At 42.1% G+C, this 20,375-nt stretch overlaps 1 protein-coding gene across 4 annotated transcripts in view; it reads left to right on the forward strand.

Annotated features, from left to right (window-relative positions):
- The window catches only part of LOC122564681 (zinc finger protein 239-like), a 41,370-nt gene that overhangs the window by 17,935 nt on the left and 3,060 nt on the right, over positions 1–20,375 (forward strand). For 3 of the 4 annotated variants that reach the window (XM_043719766.1, XM_043719769.1, XM_043719767.1), the window contains one exon: positions 17,784–17,888. The gene's annotated coding sequence lies outside the window, so the exon portion shown is untranslated. Of the gene's footprint in view, positions 1–17,783; positions 17,889–19,724; positions 19,815–20,375 lie in introns of all 4 variants that reach the window. The other variant, XM_043719770.1, reaches the window with a different exon arrangement.

Consider the following 20,375-nt stretch of genomic DNA (forward strand, 5'->3'; position numbering starts at 1 on the left):
TTTCACATCTGACAAGAAGAGCATATCACTCTGCTAAAGGCTATCTTTGCTCCTTCACAATCTACTGACCCAGATAATAACACCGTCTTTTGCTCTACAAAAGTGCTCTAGGCTAACTTAGTACTTGTGCTTTATATTTTTAATACTTAATCGTAACAGATTTCAATAAAACATGATCAAGAAAGAACCCACTGTGCTCACTACCACTACTGTCTACTGTAGGCTTACAGCAAGGTTTAACATTAACAACAATGCATTTATCCATTCCTGTGCTGTGAGCTTCCCCACACAGATTTCTCCAAGGTCAGCTGTAGGTTTCTTTCTCTCCCTCCCTCCCTCACTGACTGACCATGTGCTTGCTTTTTAGTTTTCTTTCTCCCTTTTTAAAAGTGCCGTTGTTTTGAGGTTTTTTTCTTGCAAGTTCTAGAACAATGCAAAAGCATAGGAAACAGTAATTGCTGCTCCTGGAATTTGTTAAAATCACCTCCAACATCTAAAATACCTCAAAGGAGCTACAATTTTTCCTGTCCTCCATCTTGGGTTATATAGAATCCTTACTTCTGCACTTTTCCGAAATCTGCCTTTCAATCTGCTTCTGTGTCTCTGTTGCTATTTGGGGGCCACCCGTGGTGACTCCCTACACAAACCCTCCTCAACGACCTCCCTTTCTGCAACTGTGATACTGTCCTTGATTGGCAATGCCACTCCCTCACCTCTTTTACCTCCCTCCCTATTCCATTTGAAAAATCTAAACCCCAGAACATTCAACAACCATTTCTGCCCCCATGATATCCAAGTCTCTAATGGCCACGACATTGTAGCTCCAAATACTGATCCATACTCCTAAAGTTCATCACTCTTATTCCAAGTGTCTTGCATTAAAATAGACACACTTCAAGCCATCACACTGACTGCAACTTCGCCCTATCAACTGTCTGTCATTTCTCACAGACTCCCTGCACGCTGTATTTGCCTGTTCACCAGCTATATCATCCTCTGTTGTTTGTTCTATAGCTCTGGTTCCCATCCCCTTGCCTCTGCTGCTTCCCTCCTTCCACTAGCTATTTCAAGCCAAGCCTTCTCCAGTTTCTTGTCAAGGCTTATCAGAGCTCATCTCGACCCTTAGCCCTATTCTCATTAAACTACAGCCCTTCCAATCAATTCGCTCCTCTTTGTTTCCGCCAAGCCAATTCACAGATATTGTTCATTGTTCGGTCTGTCTTTCTTTAGTTTTGTCCTTCTCACCCGTTCTGTTAAAAGAATATTTGACCTCACACTGTTGGAAAATTCAGCTCCATCTCCACTTTCCCTTTCCTCTCTGAATTCCTTTGTATTTGGTGTTCGGCAAGCATCTGACCGTGGCCCCTGCTATTTCTCACCTACACACTGCCAGATGGTGACATCGCCCAAAAGCACCTTGTTAGTTTCACATTGCACTGACAATGTCCAATTCTATCTCCTCACCTTCTCTCTCCATTGCTCCACTGTTAATCAGTTATCAAACTGCTTATCACACTTCCACTACTTGATTAGCTGAAATTTCATCCAGTAAAACTTTACAATGGTTAAACTCATTGCCTTCAGTTGCTATTACAAATTACTTTCTCTTATTGCTGAGCCCACCCTTCTCGATGGGAACTGCCTGAGGCTGAACTACGCTGTTCAGAATATTGCTCTCATATCTGACCCCAAAATGCACATCTGACCACACATCTTCTCAATCTCAAACACTAGGAATTTCAATCTCTAAAATTTCCTTCTCTCCACCTCACCCCTGCTTATTTGCTACTGAAACCCTTGCCTGTATCTCGGTTACCTTAAACTTGACTATTCCAAAACAGAGTCCTTGATTCCCCAACTGATCAGTAATCTGATCTGAGACTGTCTCATGATGGAACACATCGTCTCAGCATTTACCCTGTCAAACCCCTTAAGAATTCTGCATGTTTCAATGGGATCACCCCTCATTCTTCCTAGAACCATTGAGTAGATTCCCAATCTGTTTAGTCTTTGCTTAATTCCTCCCCCACCCCCAAAACCAGGGACTTTCCTCGTAAATCTTTCTGAAATGCCTCCAGTGAAGTGATATATTTACTTAAATAAGTGGACATGCTCACATTATGCCGGATGTGGTCTTAGTAATGCTTTGTATGGTTGCCCTGAGGCATATGCTCCAAACTCTTGTACTGCAAGCCCCTTGAAATGAGGGACACATTCCATTACCCTTTCTGATTACTCGTTACTAGCCTTCTGTGTTTCCTACACAATTACTCCCACTCTTTGTGGTGCAGATTTCTACAGTTTTTGCCATTTAGGTAGTAGTCTGTTCTGTTATCTCCTCTGAAATGAACAGCTTCACGTTTTCCCACATTATACTCCATTTGCCAACTCGTTGCTCACTTATTCTGTAAATATCTCTGTAAACTGGTGGTTGCCCCCTCAACTTGACTGTTATCACTTTTCTGTGAGACCCCTCCTGATTCTTTGAAACTCTTTATTTGGAGCACTGGGCAGCAGGACACATGTGCAATTGTTATCTTTTAAAGGGAAATTCTTTGGAATGACTGGGAGGAGCTTGTTGCGCATTGTTGAGAATGGAAACAACTTGTCCATCGAGCTGCATTAGCCTTTCACTCCAATGTCTTATTGATAGGTAGAATGGCAGAACAGAAGGAAACAATAGGAAACAAATCCTGCTGTCTGCATCTCATTACCTCTTGGAAAATTCTGTCCCATTTTGTCAAAGATCTGCTCTGTTCAGTCACTGAAGTCCAAAGTGGAAACTCTGAGAAACCCACATAGATTTCCCCTGAATTGACTGCTGAACTCCTCAAGGGGTAATGTGGAGAAGGGGATTTTATAAATTTCTACCCTGAACTGACAGTGTTGGGTTTTATTAACTGGTATTACAGATGGACTTTCAGATGGGAATCTCAATAAATCTAATGCCAAACTCTGACAGAATTACTGAATTCATCAGGACCTGGGTATTGACATTGTGTCAGTATTGCACTCTAGCTCATTCCCACTTGCTGCATAAAATTTCTCCCTTAATTCACTCCATTTTCTCAATAGATCTTGCCCAAAATCATCACCGTGTTTTGTAATTGTTTTATGTTCAGCTGATGAGTGTAAGTTTTATCATCCTAATGTATATCTGTTGTAAACACCTCTTCCACCGCTTCCCTCAATTTCCATTACTACAAGGAAAACAGTCTCAGTTTCTCCAAACAGTTTCTATTTGTTATCTATAAGGTACACATCAAGATTATGTTGGAACATTCTCCACTGGGCTGCATCAGTGCACCCCCCAACAATATTAAAGAAAGTACGAAATACTGTACCTGAGTGATGTTCCATCCACTCAGAAGGTAGAAAAAAGATGGGAAATTATAGTCCGGTTAGCTTAACTGCTGTCGTGGGGAAAGCCTTGAATTCATTATCAAGGAAGAAATACCAAGACGTCTAGATAGAATTGTCCCGTTGATGCAACATTGGTTCATGAAAGGCAGGTCATGCTTAACTAATCTAATGTAATTCTGTGGAGACGTTACAAGTACGGTGGACAACTGGGATCCAGTGAAAGTGGTATATCTAGTTTTCCAGAAGGCATTTGATAAGGTGCCACACAAAAGGCTGCTGCATAGGATAGAGATGCAAGGTATTACGGGAAGTATATTATTATGGATAGAGGATTGGTTAACTAACAGGCAGCAAAGAATGGAGAATAAGGGAGTTATCAGTGACTAGTAGTGTCCCTTAGGAATCAGTATTGGGACTGCAATTATTCACAGTGGGAGTTGGTATAGTGTGTCAAACTTTGCGGATGACACTCCGATGAGTAATAGAGCAAAGTGTGCAGAGAACTTTGAAAATTTGCAAAGGAATATAGATAGTTGAAGTGTATAGGCAAAGGTCTGGCAGATGGAGTACAATGTTAATAAATGTGAAGTCATCCATTTTGATAGGAATAACAGTAAAAAGGGCTATTGTTTGAATGGTAAAAAGTTCCAGCACGCTGCTATGCAGAGGGACTTGGGTGTCCTTGTGCATGAATCACAGAAGGTTGGTCTGCAGGTACAACAGGTCATTAAGAAGGCAAATGGAATTTGGAACAGTGAGGTTATGTTGCAGTGTATAGGGTGCTGGTGAGGCCACACCTGGAATAGGGTGTGCAGTTTTGGTCTCCTTGCTTGAGAAAGGACGTACTGCCATAAGAGGGGGTGCAGAGGAGGTTCGCTAGGTTGATTCTGGAGTTGGGAGAGTTGGCTTAAGTGGAGCGATTGGGTAGTCTGGGTTTGTATTCATTGGAATTTAGAAGAATGAGGAGGGATTTTAAGGAAACATATACAATTATGAAGGGAATAGATAAGATAAAAGTAGGGCGAATGTTTCTATTGGCAGGTGAAACTCGAACAAGACGGCATAGTTTGAAGGTTAGGAGGAGCAAGTTTACGACTGAATTGAGAAGGAACTTCTTCACCTAGAGGGTTGTGAATCTGTGGAATTCCTTGCCCAGTGAAGTAGTTGAGGCTTCCTCATTGAATGCTTTTAGAGCTAAGATAAATACCTTTTTTGAACAGCAAATGAATTCAGGGTTATAGTGAGGCGGCGAGTAAGTGGAGCAGAGGTTACAAAAACATCAGCCATGATCTTATTGAGTGGTGGATCAGGCCAAAGGGCCAGATGGCCAACTCCTCCTCCTCATTCTATGAACTTATGTTCAACATTTCTCCTGTCCACCACTGAGGCACAATGGCATTACTGTCTAAAAGCTAAAGTCACCATTGTCATACCAGACCATAGGGCTGCTCCCTTGTCAGAAAGAGATGACTGGTGGTGGTTTAACCTGAAAGTTACAACAGCCCAGATAAGGGGAGATGTTGAGAAGGAGAGCCCATCTATTGTATATTGGATATTCTCAGTGTGTACCATCAACAATCGTATCACGTCAATAAATAATGTAAAAAAACCCCTAAGCATGCAACTAAACACCTTCATTCTTTGAATCATCCTGGTAAATCTCCTCTGCTCCCCATCAGGGACCCTGCTATCCTTCCCATATGTAGGTGATCTCTTGTTTGTACAGATCCAGATGTGTGTTCCTGTGGGTGATGTCATCACGCAATGACAAATGCACTGAACCTCACTGTCTTTAAAAGTGGTAGACGCAGAAAAGGCCCAATAACATTTAATTTGTATTTAGATGCACACTTGTGATGGCAAGGTAGACAAATCCATGGACTGGAAAGTGTGATTAGAATAGGTAGGTGGTAGTTTTCTTTACTGGCACAGAACTGATCGCCACAGAGCCTTTTTCTGTACTGTGGACCTTTGAGACACTTGATAGAGGAAGTGAAGTGCAGAGTAGTTTAAGAGGAAATGCCGGAGCACGGAGCCCAGGAATCTGAAAGTGCCACCAAGTGGAGAAATATAAATGGGGTATCCTCATGCGGATGGATTTAGAGAAAAGCACGTATCATAGAGATTTGTGAGGGTGGAAAAGATTAGAGATAGGGAGGGTTTGAGATTGGAGGATCTTGTAAAGAGAGATGTTTGTGATATCAGAGATAGTGAGGGTTGTGCGTTATTAGAGTCAGGGAGGATTGTAAAGCTAGGGGGGAATTGTACATGTGAGACTGGATGAGATTACTATGATAGGGAGGGTTGTATACTTAGAGTTAGAGTCATAGAATCAGACAAGATGAAAACAGACCCTTCGGTCCAATCTGTCCAAGCCAACCATAATTCCAAACTAAACTCATCCCGTCTGCCCGCACTGGGTCCATATCCCTCCAAACATTTTATATTTGTGTACTTAGCCAAATGTCTTTTAAACATTGGAACTGTGTATCCACATCCACCACTTCTTTTGGAACTTCATTCCGCACTTGAACCATTCTGTATAAAAAAGCAAAATTCCCTAAAGTCTTTTTAAAATCTTTCTCCTTTCAGCTTTTTAAAAAAAAAATGCACTCTAATTTTGAACTTCCCCACGTTAGGGTAAAGACACCTTCCATTCTCCTTATCTATAACTTACATTATTTTATAAACTTCTATAGCATCACCTCTCAAATTCCTACGCTCAAGTAAAAAGTCCTCGCCTATTCAGCCTCTACCTCTAACGAAATCCTCCACTTCCAGCAACATCCTGATAAATCTCTTCTGAATATTCTCCAGCCTGATAATATCCTTCCTATAAGATGGACTCTCCTTCTAGACACAATACTCTAGAAGAGGTCTGACCAACATTCTGTACTACCTCTATATATAATGTCTTAACTCCTGTACTCAATCGTCTGAGCAATAATGGTAAGTCAGCTAAACACCTTAACTACCCTATCCATATGTGACACAAACTTCAAAGACCTGAATCCTTAGGTGTCTCTGAACTACAACAATACTTAAAGCCCTGCTTTTAATTGTATAAGTCCTACCCTTGTTCGTTTTACCAAAACATAATCTCTTGCATTTTTCCAAATGAACTGCCAATCTTCAACAATTGATCCAACTTATCAAGATCTTATAATTTTTGATAACGGAAACCCACTGTACCACAATTTTAGCATCACCAACAAACTTGCTAACCATGCCTTCTATATTCTCATCTTGATCATTTTATATAAATGACCAGCAAAATTGGACCCAGCACCAATCCCTGTGGAGCACTGCTGCTAATAGGCCTCCTGTCTGTTATTCTCCACCATACTGTCTCCTGCTTTTAAGCTAATTTAGTGTGACACCCTCCCTCAAAGCCATGCTGGCTATCCCTAATGATTCCACGCCTTTCCAAATGCATATAAATCCTATCTTTCAGAACCATCCCCAGCCACATACCCACCACCGAAGTCAGACTCACAAGTTTATAGTCCCTCGACTTCTCCTTTTCAACCTTTCTTGAACAATGGCGCAACATCAACTACTCTCTGGTCATCGGGCATCTCATTCACATTTATAGATGATGCAAATCTTTCTACAAGAGGCCCTGCAATTTCCTCCCTAACCTCCCAGAAAAATCCGGGACTACTCTAGATCAGATCCTGGAGATTTATCCACCTTTTATGCTTTCTAAGGTTTTCAGCTCTTCCTCTTCTGTAATGTGAACTGTTTTCAAAACATCAATAGTTATTTGCCAGAGTTCTCTGGCCCCTGTTTGCTTCTATACTGTAAAAGCAGATGCATAATATTTATTTAATATCTCTTCCCATCTCCTGAGTTTCAACAGAAGGTGACCTTTTTGATCGTTCGGGGGTTGTACTCTATTTGCTCTCTTACTCTTAATGTACTTGTAGAATCTGTTTGGGTTATCTTTAACCTTAATCTCTTTTTTGCCTTCCTGATCTCTCTGTTGAGAATACCCCAACAATATTTAAACTGTGATTTTTGAGAAGATTTGTGGCTTAGGTTGAGGTTCTGCTTGGAAGTTTGGTCTCAGACCATGCTCGGTAACATCAGTGGGCCTCCCGTGAAGCGCTGGTTTTTCTATCCCACTATTTGTGTGTCTTGGTCTGTTAAGGTATGTGATATCATTTGCGGTTCTTTTTCTCAAGTTGATAAGTGGGATCCAAATCTGTGTTTATTGATGGAGTTCCAGTTTGAATGCCATTCTGGTCTGAGAACAAACCTACCAGCTCAGCGAGCAACCTGAACTTTTTTACTGTTTGAGAGATTTATTTGAACTAATTTTACAGATTCTTCAACAGCCAATCCTTTATCTAGTCTGCAGGGAGTGGTTGTAGGGAGAAGCCATAACGAGGAGTGAGTATAAATCTCACTGTGCTTGGGGAGCACAGTCTAGTCTGCAGGGAGCATTTAGTCTAGTCTGCAGAGGCTGTAACATGGGGTGAGTATAAAACTCAGTGATCCTATTGTGAACTGCAGTGACCACATTTGCAGCTAGTGTTGAAACGGGTGGATAGATGGTATTCTTTGCAAGCCGGATCAGGAGTCCCGCATGGCATGTTGCCTGTGCGGTGCAGGGCATAGCTGACCGGCTTGAAAGGATATTGGAGCAGAAGGGGGAGGATCCAGTTATTGTGGTCCACATTGGAACTAACAACATAGGCAAGACTAGATGGAGGACCTATTTGGCGTTTATCAAGCACTAAGAATGAAATTAAGGAACAGGTCGTCAGGGGTCATAATCTCCGGATTACTACCTGAGCCACGTGCAAATTGGCTTAGGGATAAGAAATTTATGGCAGTAAACACGTGGCTAAGAGAGTAGTGTGGGAAACAGGAGTTCCATTTCATGGGGTATTGGCATCAGTTTTGGAACCGGGAGAAATCTGTACCAAAATGACGGTCTCCATCAGAACCGATCTCAAACCAGCGAAAAGGTTCTAGCAAACCAATGTTCTAGCGGAAAGGATAAATAGGGTGGTCAATAGGACTTTAAACTAGTGAGCTGGGGGGAAGGGAATGAAAAACTGACCGGTAGGATGATGGTAAATAAAAAGGTAAGCAGCAGGTTAGTTTGTGTACAGGAGAGTTTTAAGTTCAAGGCAGACTATGAAAGAAGTAAAAAGGAATGATAACTCAGAAGATATTAGAGATGTTGGAAATCACAACTGTAAGAAAGCTAGCGTGAGGGTACTTTACCTGATTACACTCTCATTCATAACGAGATAAATGTGTTAATGGCACAAATAATCGCAAATGAATATGATTTAGTGGCCATTACAGAGACATAGTTACAGGATGGTTAAGACTGGTCGCTAAATATCCAGGGGTATCAGACTATTCGAAAGCATAGATAGGAAGGTAATGCAGGTGGTGTAGCTCTGATAGTCAAGGATGACACCAGGGCGATGCTGAGAAATGATAGGTTCTATGGAGAGTAAGGTTCAATCCATTTGGGTGGAAATGAGAAATTCTAAGAAGAAAAAGTCACTTATAGGCATAGTCTGTAGGCCACCAAATAATAACATCACATTGAGGTGGGCAATAAACAAAAAAAACTATTGCCTGTAAAAATGGTATGGCAATTAACATGGGAGATTTTATTCTACATGTCACTTGGTCAAACCAGATCGACCAGGGTAGCCTTGAGGAGGAGTTTGTTGAGTGCATCCACGATAGTTTTCTTGAACAGTATGTAATGGAACAAACGAGGGAGCAAGGTATCCTAGATCTGGTCCGGTGTAATGAGAGGAATAATTAATAATCGCATAGTTAGGGATCTTCTTGGAAGGAGTGATCATAGTATGGTTGAATTTAGAATACAGATGGAGAGTGTGAAAATAAAAGCCAATACCAGGGTTCTGTGCGTAAACAAGGGAGACTACAATGGAATGATGGAGGACTTGGTTAGAGTAGACTGAAAACAAAGACTTTGAGTTGATGAGCGGTGGAGGACTTTCAAAGCAATTTTTCAAAATGCTCAGCAAAAGCATATTCATGTGAAAAGGAAGAACTGTAAGAAAAGGGGTAATCTGCATTGGGTGTCTAAGGAAATAAGGGAGGCTATCTAATTGAAAGAGAAGGCATACAAAGTGGCCAAGATCAGCGGGAAACTAGAAAATTGGGAAAGCTTTAAAGGTCAACAAAAAGCCACAAGAAGAGCTGTAAAGAAAAGTAAGATAGAATATGAGGAAAAAACTCGCTCAGAATATAAAGACAGATAGCAAAAGTTTCTTTAAATATATGAAAAGAAAAAGTGTGGCTAAAGTAAACATTCCTTCTTTAGAGGATCAAAAAGGGGCATTTAGTCATGGGATACGATGAAATGGCTGAGACATTGTATAGATACTTTGTGTCGGCCTTCACAGTGGAGGGCATGAATAACAAGCCAGAAATTGACAAAGAGACGAAGTTAAGTGAGGACCTGGAAACGATCATTATCATGGAGGAGGTAGTGTTGAGCATGCTAATGGAGCTACGGATAGACAAGTCTCCTGGCTCTGATGGAATGTATCCCAGGGTACTAAATGAGATGGCGGGAGAAATAGCAAGTGCACTTGTGGTAATTTTCTAAAGTTCACTGGACTCTGGGGCAGTTCCAGTGGATTGGAAAACAGCAAATGTGAAGCCACTGTTTAAAAAGGGCGGTAGATAAAAGATGGTGAATTAAAGACCGGTTAGTTTAACTTCTGTAGTGGGGAAGATGCTTAAATCTATAATCAAGGAAGAAATAGCAAGGCATCTAGATAGAAATAATCCCATTGGGCAGACACAGCATAGGTTCATGAAGGAGAGATCATGCTTAACTAATCTTTTGAAATTCTATGAAAGCATGATGGGTAGCGGGGACCGAGTAGATGTGGTGTATCTAGATTTCCAGAAGGCCTATGACAAGGTGCTGCACAAGAGGCTGCTGCATAAGAATAAAATGTATGGTGTTAGGGGTAAAGTACTAGCATGGATAGAGGATTGATTGACTAACAGGAAGTAAAGTGGGGATAATAAGTGCTATTCTGGTTGGCAGTGATGAATGAAGTGCTTCAGGGATCAGTGTTGGGAATGTAAGTATTCACCATTTACATGGAGGATTTGGAGTTGAGGACCACATGTAGTGTCAGTTTGCAGATGACACTAAGATGAGTGGCAGAGCGAAGTTTGCAGAAGAACGTAGATACATTGAGTAGGCAAAGGTCTAGCAGATGGAATACAATGTTTAATTGTGACGTCATCCATTTTGGTAGGAGTAACAGTAACAAGGACTGTTACTTGAATGCTTTAAAAAAAAAGAAGCATGCTGCTGTGTAGGGGGACATGGGTGTCTTTGTGCATGAATTACTGAAGGTTGGTCTTCAGGTACAACAAGTAATTAGGAAGGCAAATGCAATTTTATCCTTCCTAGGTAAAGAGAGTTTAAAATGAGGGACAAACATGGAAAATTACAGCACAGGACCAGGCCCTTTGGCCCTCTAAGCCTGTGCCGATCCAGACCTTCTCTGAACCTATCGCCTGTTTTCTAAGGGTCTGTCTCCCTCTGCTTCCTGCCCATTCATGTACCTGTCTAGATACATCTTAAATAATGCCATCATGCCTGCCTCTACTACTTCCACTGGCAACGCATTCCAGGCACCCACCACCCTCTGCTAAAGAACTTTCCACGCATATCTCCTCTAAACTTCTTCCCTCTTAACTTTGAACTTGTGATCCCTAGTAATTGAGTCCCCCTCTCTAGGAAAACGCTTCATGCTATCCACCCTGTCTTTACCTCTCATGAGTTTATGTTCCAGCTGTACAGGGTGCTGGTGAGGCTATACCTTGAGTACTGTATGCACTTTTGGTCTCCTTACCTGAGAAAGGATGTACAGGCACTAGAGGGGGTGCAGAGGAGGTTCACTAGATTGATTCTGGAGTGGAGGGGGTTGGCCTATGTGGAAAAAGTTAGTAGACTGGGATTATATTCATTGGAATTGAGAAGAATGCGAGGAGATCTTATAGAAACCTATAAAATTCTGAATTGAATAGATAAGCTAGACATAGAAGGAATGTTTCCACTGGCGGCTGAAACTAGAACAAGAGGGACGTTAAGGGGAGCAGATTTAGAACTGAATTGAGAAGGAACTTCTTCACCCAGATGGTTGTGAATCTATGGAATTACCTGCCCAGTGAAGTAGCATCAGCTACTTCAGTGAATATTTTTAAAGCTATGATAGGTTTTTTTTTGAACAATGAAGGAATTAAGAGATAAGGTGAGAGTGTGGGTAAGTGGAGCTGAGGCCATGAAAAGATCAGCAGTGATTTTGAGTGGCAGAATAGGCTCAAAAGGCCAAATGGCCTACTTCTGCTCCTAGTTCTTATGCTCTTAACACTGTAGTAGTCCCAGTCAGTGTTAGGAAATGAAAATCGCCTACTATTACAACCTTGTTATTCTATATCTCTGAGATCTCTCTTCATGTTTGTTCCTCAATTTCCCTCCATAGTACAATCCCATCAAGGTGAATATCTTTATTAATTGAAAAACTCTATAATGAGTAGGGTGAGGGTTTTTTAACATATCTTATTGAGATCTGTTTCTTGATTACATTTTAAAATATAAAACATGGGTATTAAGTTATTTTAGGGTAGTGTCTTTAGAGCAGTAAAACTGTACTTTTTTTCTGGTCTATAGATTAAGGTGCAGAGATGGCTTTTTGTGGAGTGACGTGCTCTTTCTGTCAGATATGGGCAATTAGCGAAAATTTCAATGACCCCGATGATTGTGTGCAGCAAGTGTGTTTTGTTGCAAATCCTATCGGATCACGTGGATTAGTTGGAGTGGCAGTTAGGGGCACTGAGGAATTTACGAGAGCTGGGGTGTGATGGATGACTGGCAGAGCTGAGTGGGAGCGAGCAGAGTGCTTCCCTTAATTTTGAGCATATAAACAATTACCATGGGGATTTGTGGCGTTCACTTCAGGAGTAGAGCTGAGCGGAGTGCAACCTGGGAAGGGAAGAGTTTCTGATTGGGGGTTTCGACTGAGGGGAAATCACAGGAGGGATTGGATTGGCTAATAAGGGGTCTGCTAAATTTTGAATCTGTTAAATTATTGGTTATAACTTGTGTTCTGTTTGAGATAATACAAAGTGATATAAAAGCAGTTTAATTCTTTTTTAAATTCAAAACTCTTTAAATAAAATAAGGATAGAGGGTCAGGTGCTATGTTGTTTCTGCATGACACAGAGCTTGTGGATGCCATTATGGTTCCCAGTGAGCATAACTGTAGTAGTGTTAGTTGCTGGAGAAACCTGGCTCTGAATCGATGAGCTGGACTTTGAGCTTCAAGTATTGCGACCCATCAGGGAAAGTGATAGTTATCCAGACGCTGTGTTTCAGGAGACAGTCACACCCCTTAGGTTAACTAACTTGAATTTGGCCAGTGATCAAAGAGGAGGGTGTGGTTGTGAGTGAGGCGGATACAGGGATCCAGCAGGTAATGTTGAAGGAGCCTCAGCCCCGTCCTTGTTGAACAGATTCAAGAGTTTTGCTCCCTATGTGGATGGGAATGGGGACTGCAGGGACGATGAGTCGACTGACCACGCACTGTGGTGCAGGGAGCCATTCAAGTGCGGGAGAGTAGAGAAATGTTGTAATTTGGGATAGTGTAGTTATGGACATAGACACTGTTCTCCTTGGATCGAAAGTTCTGAAAAGTTGTGTTGCCTACCTGGTGCTCAGGTTCAGGGTATCTCATCCGGACTGCAAAGGAACTTGGAATGGGAGGGTAAAGATCCAGTGGTCATAGCCCATGTAGCTACCAATGACATAGATAAAATTAGGGCAGAGGTTCTGCTAAAGGGGAATGAACAGCTAGGAGCTAAATTAAGAAGCAGAACCATAAAGGTGGTAATCTTTGGATTACTACCTGAGCCATGAGCTAATTGGCACTGGGTCAATAAGATGAAGCAGGTAAATGTGTGGCGCAAAGATTGGTGTGGCAGAAACTAGTTTGGACATTGGTCATGGGACATTGGCACCAGCACTGGGGAAGGAGGGGTGGTGGGGGAGGGCTCAGTGATAGGGGAAATTAGAAAACCTAAAAGGACGAAGTACAGGTGCAGGCTAGCCATGTGGCAGATGCTTACCAGGCATTAAAAGTGAGGAATAGAACAGGTGAATATCTTTATGCACTAAGGAATTATATTAAAGTAGGGAAATTTACCCTTTGAACAAATTTGAAAGCTTCATATCTGACTGTACGAAGCATTTAAAATGAAAAAGAACTAGTTCTGCAAATATGTGAACGGGTATGGTGTATTTGGGATTTTTGAGACATGCTGCAGGGTGACCCTGGATGTCCCAGGATATGCACGGTTTAGGAAGGACAGGCAAAAAGGAAAGTGATAGAGTGGCATTACTGGTGAAAGAGAAAATTAACACAATCATGAAAAAGGATATTAGCTCTGACAATATGGAATCTGAACGGGTAGAGTTGAGAAATATCAATGGGCAAAAATCATGAGTGGGTGTCATGTTTAGACCCCCAAATTGCAGTGATGTTGGGAGTGGCATCGAACAGGAAATTAGAGATGCATGTGATAAGGGAAAATCTGTGATCATGGGTGATTTTAATCTAAACATAGTTTGGGCAAATCAAATTAGCTACAATGCCATGGAGGAGGAATTTCTAGAGTGTATACGGGATGGTTTTTTTGACCAATATTTGGAATAATCAACTAGAGAGCAGGCCATCTTCGAGTGGTTACTGTATAATGAGAAGGGAATCATTGCCAGTCTAGCTATCTGAGACCCTTTAGGGATGAGTGAACGTAACATAGTAGAATTTTCTGATAAGATGGAGAGTGAAATAGTTGATGCATAGGCTAGGGTGCTGAATCTTAAAGGTGGGGGGGGAGGGGTGCATGTGTGGAATCTCATAGACACTAACAAAATTCTAACATTCTGGACAGGATAGATACAGGGACGGTGTTCCAGAAGGTGGGTGTGTCCAGAACCAAAAGTCAGTTTGAGGATTTGGGGTGGACCATTTAGGATGGAGAGGAGACATTTTTTCACCCAAAGAATGGTGAGCCTGTGGAATTCATTGCCTCAAGAAGTAGTTGATGCCAGAACATTGAATGTATTCAAGGGGCATTTAGATATAACACTTGGGGCGGATCAGTGCAAAGATTATTGGGAGAAAGCTATTGAGTTGGATGTTAATAAAGGACAGCTGAGAGACGTTTGAGGATTTATCCACTGAGGTTAGAAACAAGGAAGGAGCAGTCACCCTGTTGGGAGTTTTCTATAGGCCTCTGAATAGTTCTGGGGATGTAGAGGAAAGGATAGCAAAAATGATTCTTGAGAAGAGTGAGAGTAACAGGGTAGTCGTTATGGGGGACCTTAACCTCGTCAATGTTGACTGGGAATACAATAGTTCAAGTAGTTTAGATGGATCAGTTTTTGTTCAATGTGTGCTGGAGGGTTTTCTGACACTGTGTAGACAGGCCAACAAGAGGTGATGCTGTATTGGATTTGGTATTGGGGAATGAACCCGGCCAGGTGTTAGACTTGGAGATAGAGGAGCACTTTGGCAATAGTGACCATAATTCAGTTATGTTTACAATAGCAATGGGCAGGGATAGGTATATACCATAGAGAGGTATAACTCGGGGGGGGAAAAGTAATTATGATGCAATGAGGCAAGATTTAGGATGCATAGGATGGGGTAGAAAACTGCAGTGGATGGGCACGCTTGAAGTGTGGAGCTTATTCAAGGAACAGCTACTGCGTGTCCTTGATAAGTAAATATCTATCAGGCAGGGAGATAGTTGTCGAGAGAGGAAACCATGGCTATGTAAAGAAGTTGAAGCTCTTTTCAAGAGGAAGAAGGCAGCATATGTGAGGATGAGGCATGAAGGCTGTCAGGGGGCTTAAGAGTTATATGTTAGTCAGAAGGGATCTAAAAAGAGAGGGCTAAGAAGAACCAGGAGGGGACATGAGAAGTTGTTGGTGGATAGGATCAAGGAAAACCCTAAGGCTTTCTATAGGTATATTAGGAATAAAAGAGTGACTGGCCCTAATCTTACTCTAATCAAAGATAGTCATGGGAAGTGGTGTGTGGAATCTGAGGACCTACGGGAAGTGCTTCATGAATACCTTTCATCCATATTCACATTGGAAAATGGCAATATTAGTGAAAATATAGAGATTGGATTGTGGTTGACAAAGAGGAGGTTTTAGCAATTTTGGAAGATCTGAAAATAGATAAGTCCCAGGTTTGGCTGAGATTTATCCTCTGATTCTCTAGGATGCCAGGGAGGAGATTGATGACATAAAGATCAAAGGCGCTCTACATTGTTGACAGGAGTCGTGCCAGAAGACTCTAGGATAGCATATGTTCCCTTGTTTAAGAAGGGGAGTCTGGACAAACCTGGTAATTATAGGCCAGTGAGCCTTACTTTGGTTATGGGTAAGGTGTTGGTAAAGGAAGAGATAGGATTTATAATAATCTGGAAAGGAATTATTTGATTGGGGATAGTCAACAGTTTTGTGAATGGTAGGTCATGCCTCTCTAACCTTGTTGAATTTTTCAACAAGGTATTAAAACGGGTGGATGAAGGTAAAACAGTTGATGTGGTGAATATGGACTTGTGTAAGGAGTTTGATAAGATTCCACACAGTGGGCTATTGCACAAAATATGGAGTTTCAGGATTGAAGGTGATTTAGCGGTTTGGACTAGAAATTGGCTAGCTGAAAGAAGACAGAGGGTGGTGGTTGATGGGAAATGTTCATTCTGGAGCTCAGTTACCAGTGGTGTGCTGCAAGGATCTGTTTTGGGGCCACTACTGTTTGTCATTTTTATAAATGATCTGGATGTGGGTGTAGAAGGATGGGTTAGTAGATTTGCAGATGACACTCGGTAGCAGAGTTATGGATAGTGCTGAAGGATGTGGGTTACAGACTGACATAAGATGCAGAGCTGGGCTGAGAAGTGTCAAATGGAGTTTAATGTGGAAAAGTGTGAGATAGTTCACTTGGAAGTAACAGGAATGCAGAGTACTGGTAAAATTGTTGGCAGTGTAGATGAATGGAGAGATCTGTGTCCAGGTACATAAATCCCTGAATGTTGCCAAACAGGTTGATAGAGTTAAGACATATGGTGTGTTGGGTAGGGGGATTGAGTTTCGGAGCCACGAGGTCATGCTTCAGCTGTACAAGACTCTGGTAAGGCCACACGTGGAGAATTCCATACAGTTCTGGTCACCGCATTATAGGAAGGATGTGGAAGCTTTGGAAAGGATGCAGAGGAGATTTACTAGGATGTTGCCTGGTATGGAATGAAGGTCTTTACAAGGAAAGGCTGAGGGAACTGAGGCTGTTTTCATCAGAGAGAAGGTTGAGAGGTGACTTAATCGAGATGTATATGACAATCAAGGTTAGATAGGTACATCTCTAGACTGTGTGACTCTAATAAATGAAGATGAGTTTCTCTTTTGGAGCAGCAGTTTGGGTAATTCTCCTTGGAGCAAAGAAGTTTAGACCGTGATTTAGTCCAGGTGCAGAGTTGTTCCAGGATATTGAAATTGGAGAGAAAATTTCTTAAAATTGTTGCAATCTGTTTAACCACTTTCAGGTAATTGGCAAGTAATGCAGGGTGACAATGTGAAGAGTATTTTACTCAGTAAGTTCTGAGCATCTGGAACAGTCTGAACAGCAGCTGGATGCAGATTTAGCAGTTATTGTCAAGAGATTTGGAATGTAACAGTTTAAGAAAACATTTGGAGAGCTATGGGCAAATGGCAGGGGAGATGGGACAGATTTGGACCATTTCCAGAGGGAGAGAGTACAGTCCTAATGGGTTGAAAATCACCAGCCCCTGTGCTCTGTGATACTGCCCCATAACCTGTGAATAATGAAGCTCACCCCAGGGCAGAGAAAGGGAGGATCTGCCACTCTCCTCACACAAGCTGATTGACAGCAGGTCACTGACCAATAAGAGAAGAGTGGGCAGGGATGACATACTAAACAGAAGCAGCTGGTTGTCTAACCAATGAGGGGCAATGCTGGCTGGATCACATTGGGGAAGAGATGGGAAAGGTGGGGAGATACAGTGGAAACCGGGAGTCAGTCTGGACTGGGAGATTTCATGGACATCCGGTAGACCCGAATTAGAAACCATCGGTCCTGCATTTGCAGTAATGGGAAAACAGCTGCAAGCTTTCAGCAGTGATAGGCTGTATATTTACTGGAGGCAAGATGCAGTGAAGTAATGCTTCCTGTGTAGGGATGGGGCGATTTGTAGAGGAGCATTTTGACAGCAAATTGAAACCAAGAGAAATGTTTGTCTTTTCTAGATTTTCTATCCTGGACTGACAGTGATTTTTCTTATGTCAATTCATTTTACAGGATACTAATTGAGAATAATTGAGACCGGGATCTCAAACAAGTTCTGACAGTCAGGAGAGTCATCAAGATCTGAATATCATTGGCTTTAACAGTGGAAGGAGAAAGGTTTGTCTGTTCTGTGGGGAAAATATCTCCAATATGTTTGTAAATCGAAAAGCAGCTAGATGTTTAAATTCATTGTTAGTTCACCCTTGCGTTATGTGCTCCGTTCTGGACCTTGCAGCTGTGGAAGGAGATATTGGCCTGAGAGGGAGCACAGATTTACCCTCATTGGTCTAGACTCTTTTTGAAAAAAACTGATATATTTGATCCTAATCACCCACTTCATGATTGTAAAGCTGTAAAGTCCTCATTCTCAATTACTTGTAAAATTGCTTTTAAAATTTGTTATGGACTTGAATTTCAGCACTTTTTTCAGGTGGAATGTTCCAGATCCTGGCAACTCTCAGTTGCTGAGCAGCTGCTGAAGTCCATGTTGGGTCTGGAGGTTATAAAGGGCTGAATTGAAAGATGAGATGATGTTCCCTGAGCTACACTGGAACAGTACAGGAGGTGTGAGCAGTCAAGTAAATGACAAGGCTACACTGAGAGGGATACTTGGTTCAATGAGAGTGCTTTGGAATGAGGTGGAAACAAACAGTGAGGTGAGACTGGGAGAAGGTGAAGCTGAAAGGTTGTGTGGTGTCTCAGTCTCAGAAAGTCACACGGTTGCAATGGGAACAGCCAGTTTGGAAGGGATACCTGCAGAATATGTTTTTTAACAATTTTTAAAGTATAATATATCAGCCTGAGTAAAGTTTTCAATCATAATACATGTTTGAAATGAAGATTGCTAGCTCATTTAAAATCTCTTAGCAGGAGTAACTAACTGAATGTAGAGAGAAAGCATGACAGGAGACCTCAGACATGTGGTGTGCCCCACTTGTATAATGTGGGAAATAAGGGATGCTTCCAGTCTTCCTGACAGCTATGTGCCAGAAGTGTGTCCATGTGCAGCTACGAGGTAACTGCTTTTCAGAGCTGGAGCTGTGTATGGAGCATCTGTGATACTGAAAATGTTATGGACAGCACATTTAACATGTTGGTCACACCACATGTGAGGATTACGCAGGCAGAAAGAGTAGCCATCAAATAAAGTAAGTAAAAGACTGAGGAAGGAAGTGCAAGAGTGGTCATCCCCCTCGCATACAGATATACCGCTTTGGATTCTATTTGGGTGGTGGAGTGGCCTCTCAGCAAATCAGCAACAGCCAGGTTCATCACACCACAGATAGCTCTGCAGCAAAAGAAGGGGAAGAGAGTGTGGCAGGGCTATAATGACAGGCAGTAAATAATCTGGGATAGGCAGGCACCTCTGTGGCCACAGACATGAATCGAGGACAGTAGTGCCAGGATCTCTGATATCATGGCTTGGTTGAAGGATGCTCTGGAAGATGCTCTGGAGCTGGAAGGTCATGGAACATGGAGGTATCAAGGCCATCACGAAACAAAGGAATGAGGGTCTGAAAGCTGAAAATAGGCAATGCATTAAAGTTCAGGTCCTCAAATGCAACAATGTCAGACATTGCCAATGCCATGTTCTAATGAGAAGGAATAAGAGGATAGATCAGATGACTGTGGTTGAAGATATGGTTTGCCAGAGATGGGTTTAGATTCCGGCGTTGGGACCATTTCTGTGTTAAGTAGGACCTGTACAAGCCTGAATGGTTGCCCCTGAGTAGAGCAGAGACAAATCTCCTCTTGCAGGCTTTTGCTAATTCCGTTTGAGGTTTTAAATTAGTACGGCAAGGGGGTGGGAACCGAAGTGTAGGCTTCGATGGGTCAGATTTAGATCAGGAAATGGGAGGTAGAATATTGGTTAGTGATGCACTCATCAGCTCAAAGGCAAAAGAAAGATTAAATGAGGATCGATCCTTTCTTATACCAGTCCCCTCATTTCAGGATCAGTCTGGTGAACCTTCTTTACTCTGCCCCAAAAGCTAGAGGATCATTCCTGGGGAAAGGAGAACAAAGATACACACAGTACTTCAGGTGTGGTCTCACTAAAGCCTTTACGGAATATATCCCTGCTCCTGAACTTGAATCCTATCACTACAAAGGCAAATGTATCATTTGTATTCTTCACTGCTTGCTGCTCCTGCCTGCTTCCTTTTTATTTATTCATTTGTGGGACTTGGGCATTGCTGGCTGGCCAGCATTTATACCCCATTCCTATTTGCCCTTGAGAGGGAGGTGGTCAGCTGCCTCCTTGTATCGGTGTAGTCTACGTGCTGTGGGCTGACCCACAATATCAGGAGGGAGGGAATTCCAGGATTTTGACCCAATGACTGTGAAGGAACTCTTCCTAAAAGAGAAGCACAGAACAAAACGGGGTCAGAGTCTCCAATGTAGAATTGTTGAACACAATGTCCCCATTGTATCCATGCTGGTCATCAAGCACCTATTTACTCCAATCCCATTTTCAGGCACTCAACATGTATCCTGTATTGTAGTGCCTTGAAGACATGTTTAGATGATTATACAAGGTTGTAATGTTACCTGCATCTGTCACCATTTCAGATGCTGCCAGACCTATTGAGTATCTCCAGCACT

This window comes from Chiloscyllium plagiosum, chromosome 30, assembly GCF_004010195.1.
Source record: "Chiloscyllium plagiosum isolate BGI_BamShark_2017 chromosome 30, ASM401019v2, whole genome shotgun sequence".
Lineage (NCBI taxonomy): Eukaryota > Metazoa > Chordata > Chondrichthyes > Orectolobiformes > Hemiscylliidae > Chiloscyllium > Chiloscyllium plagiosum.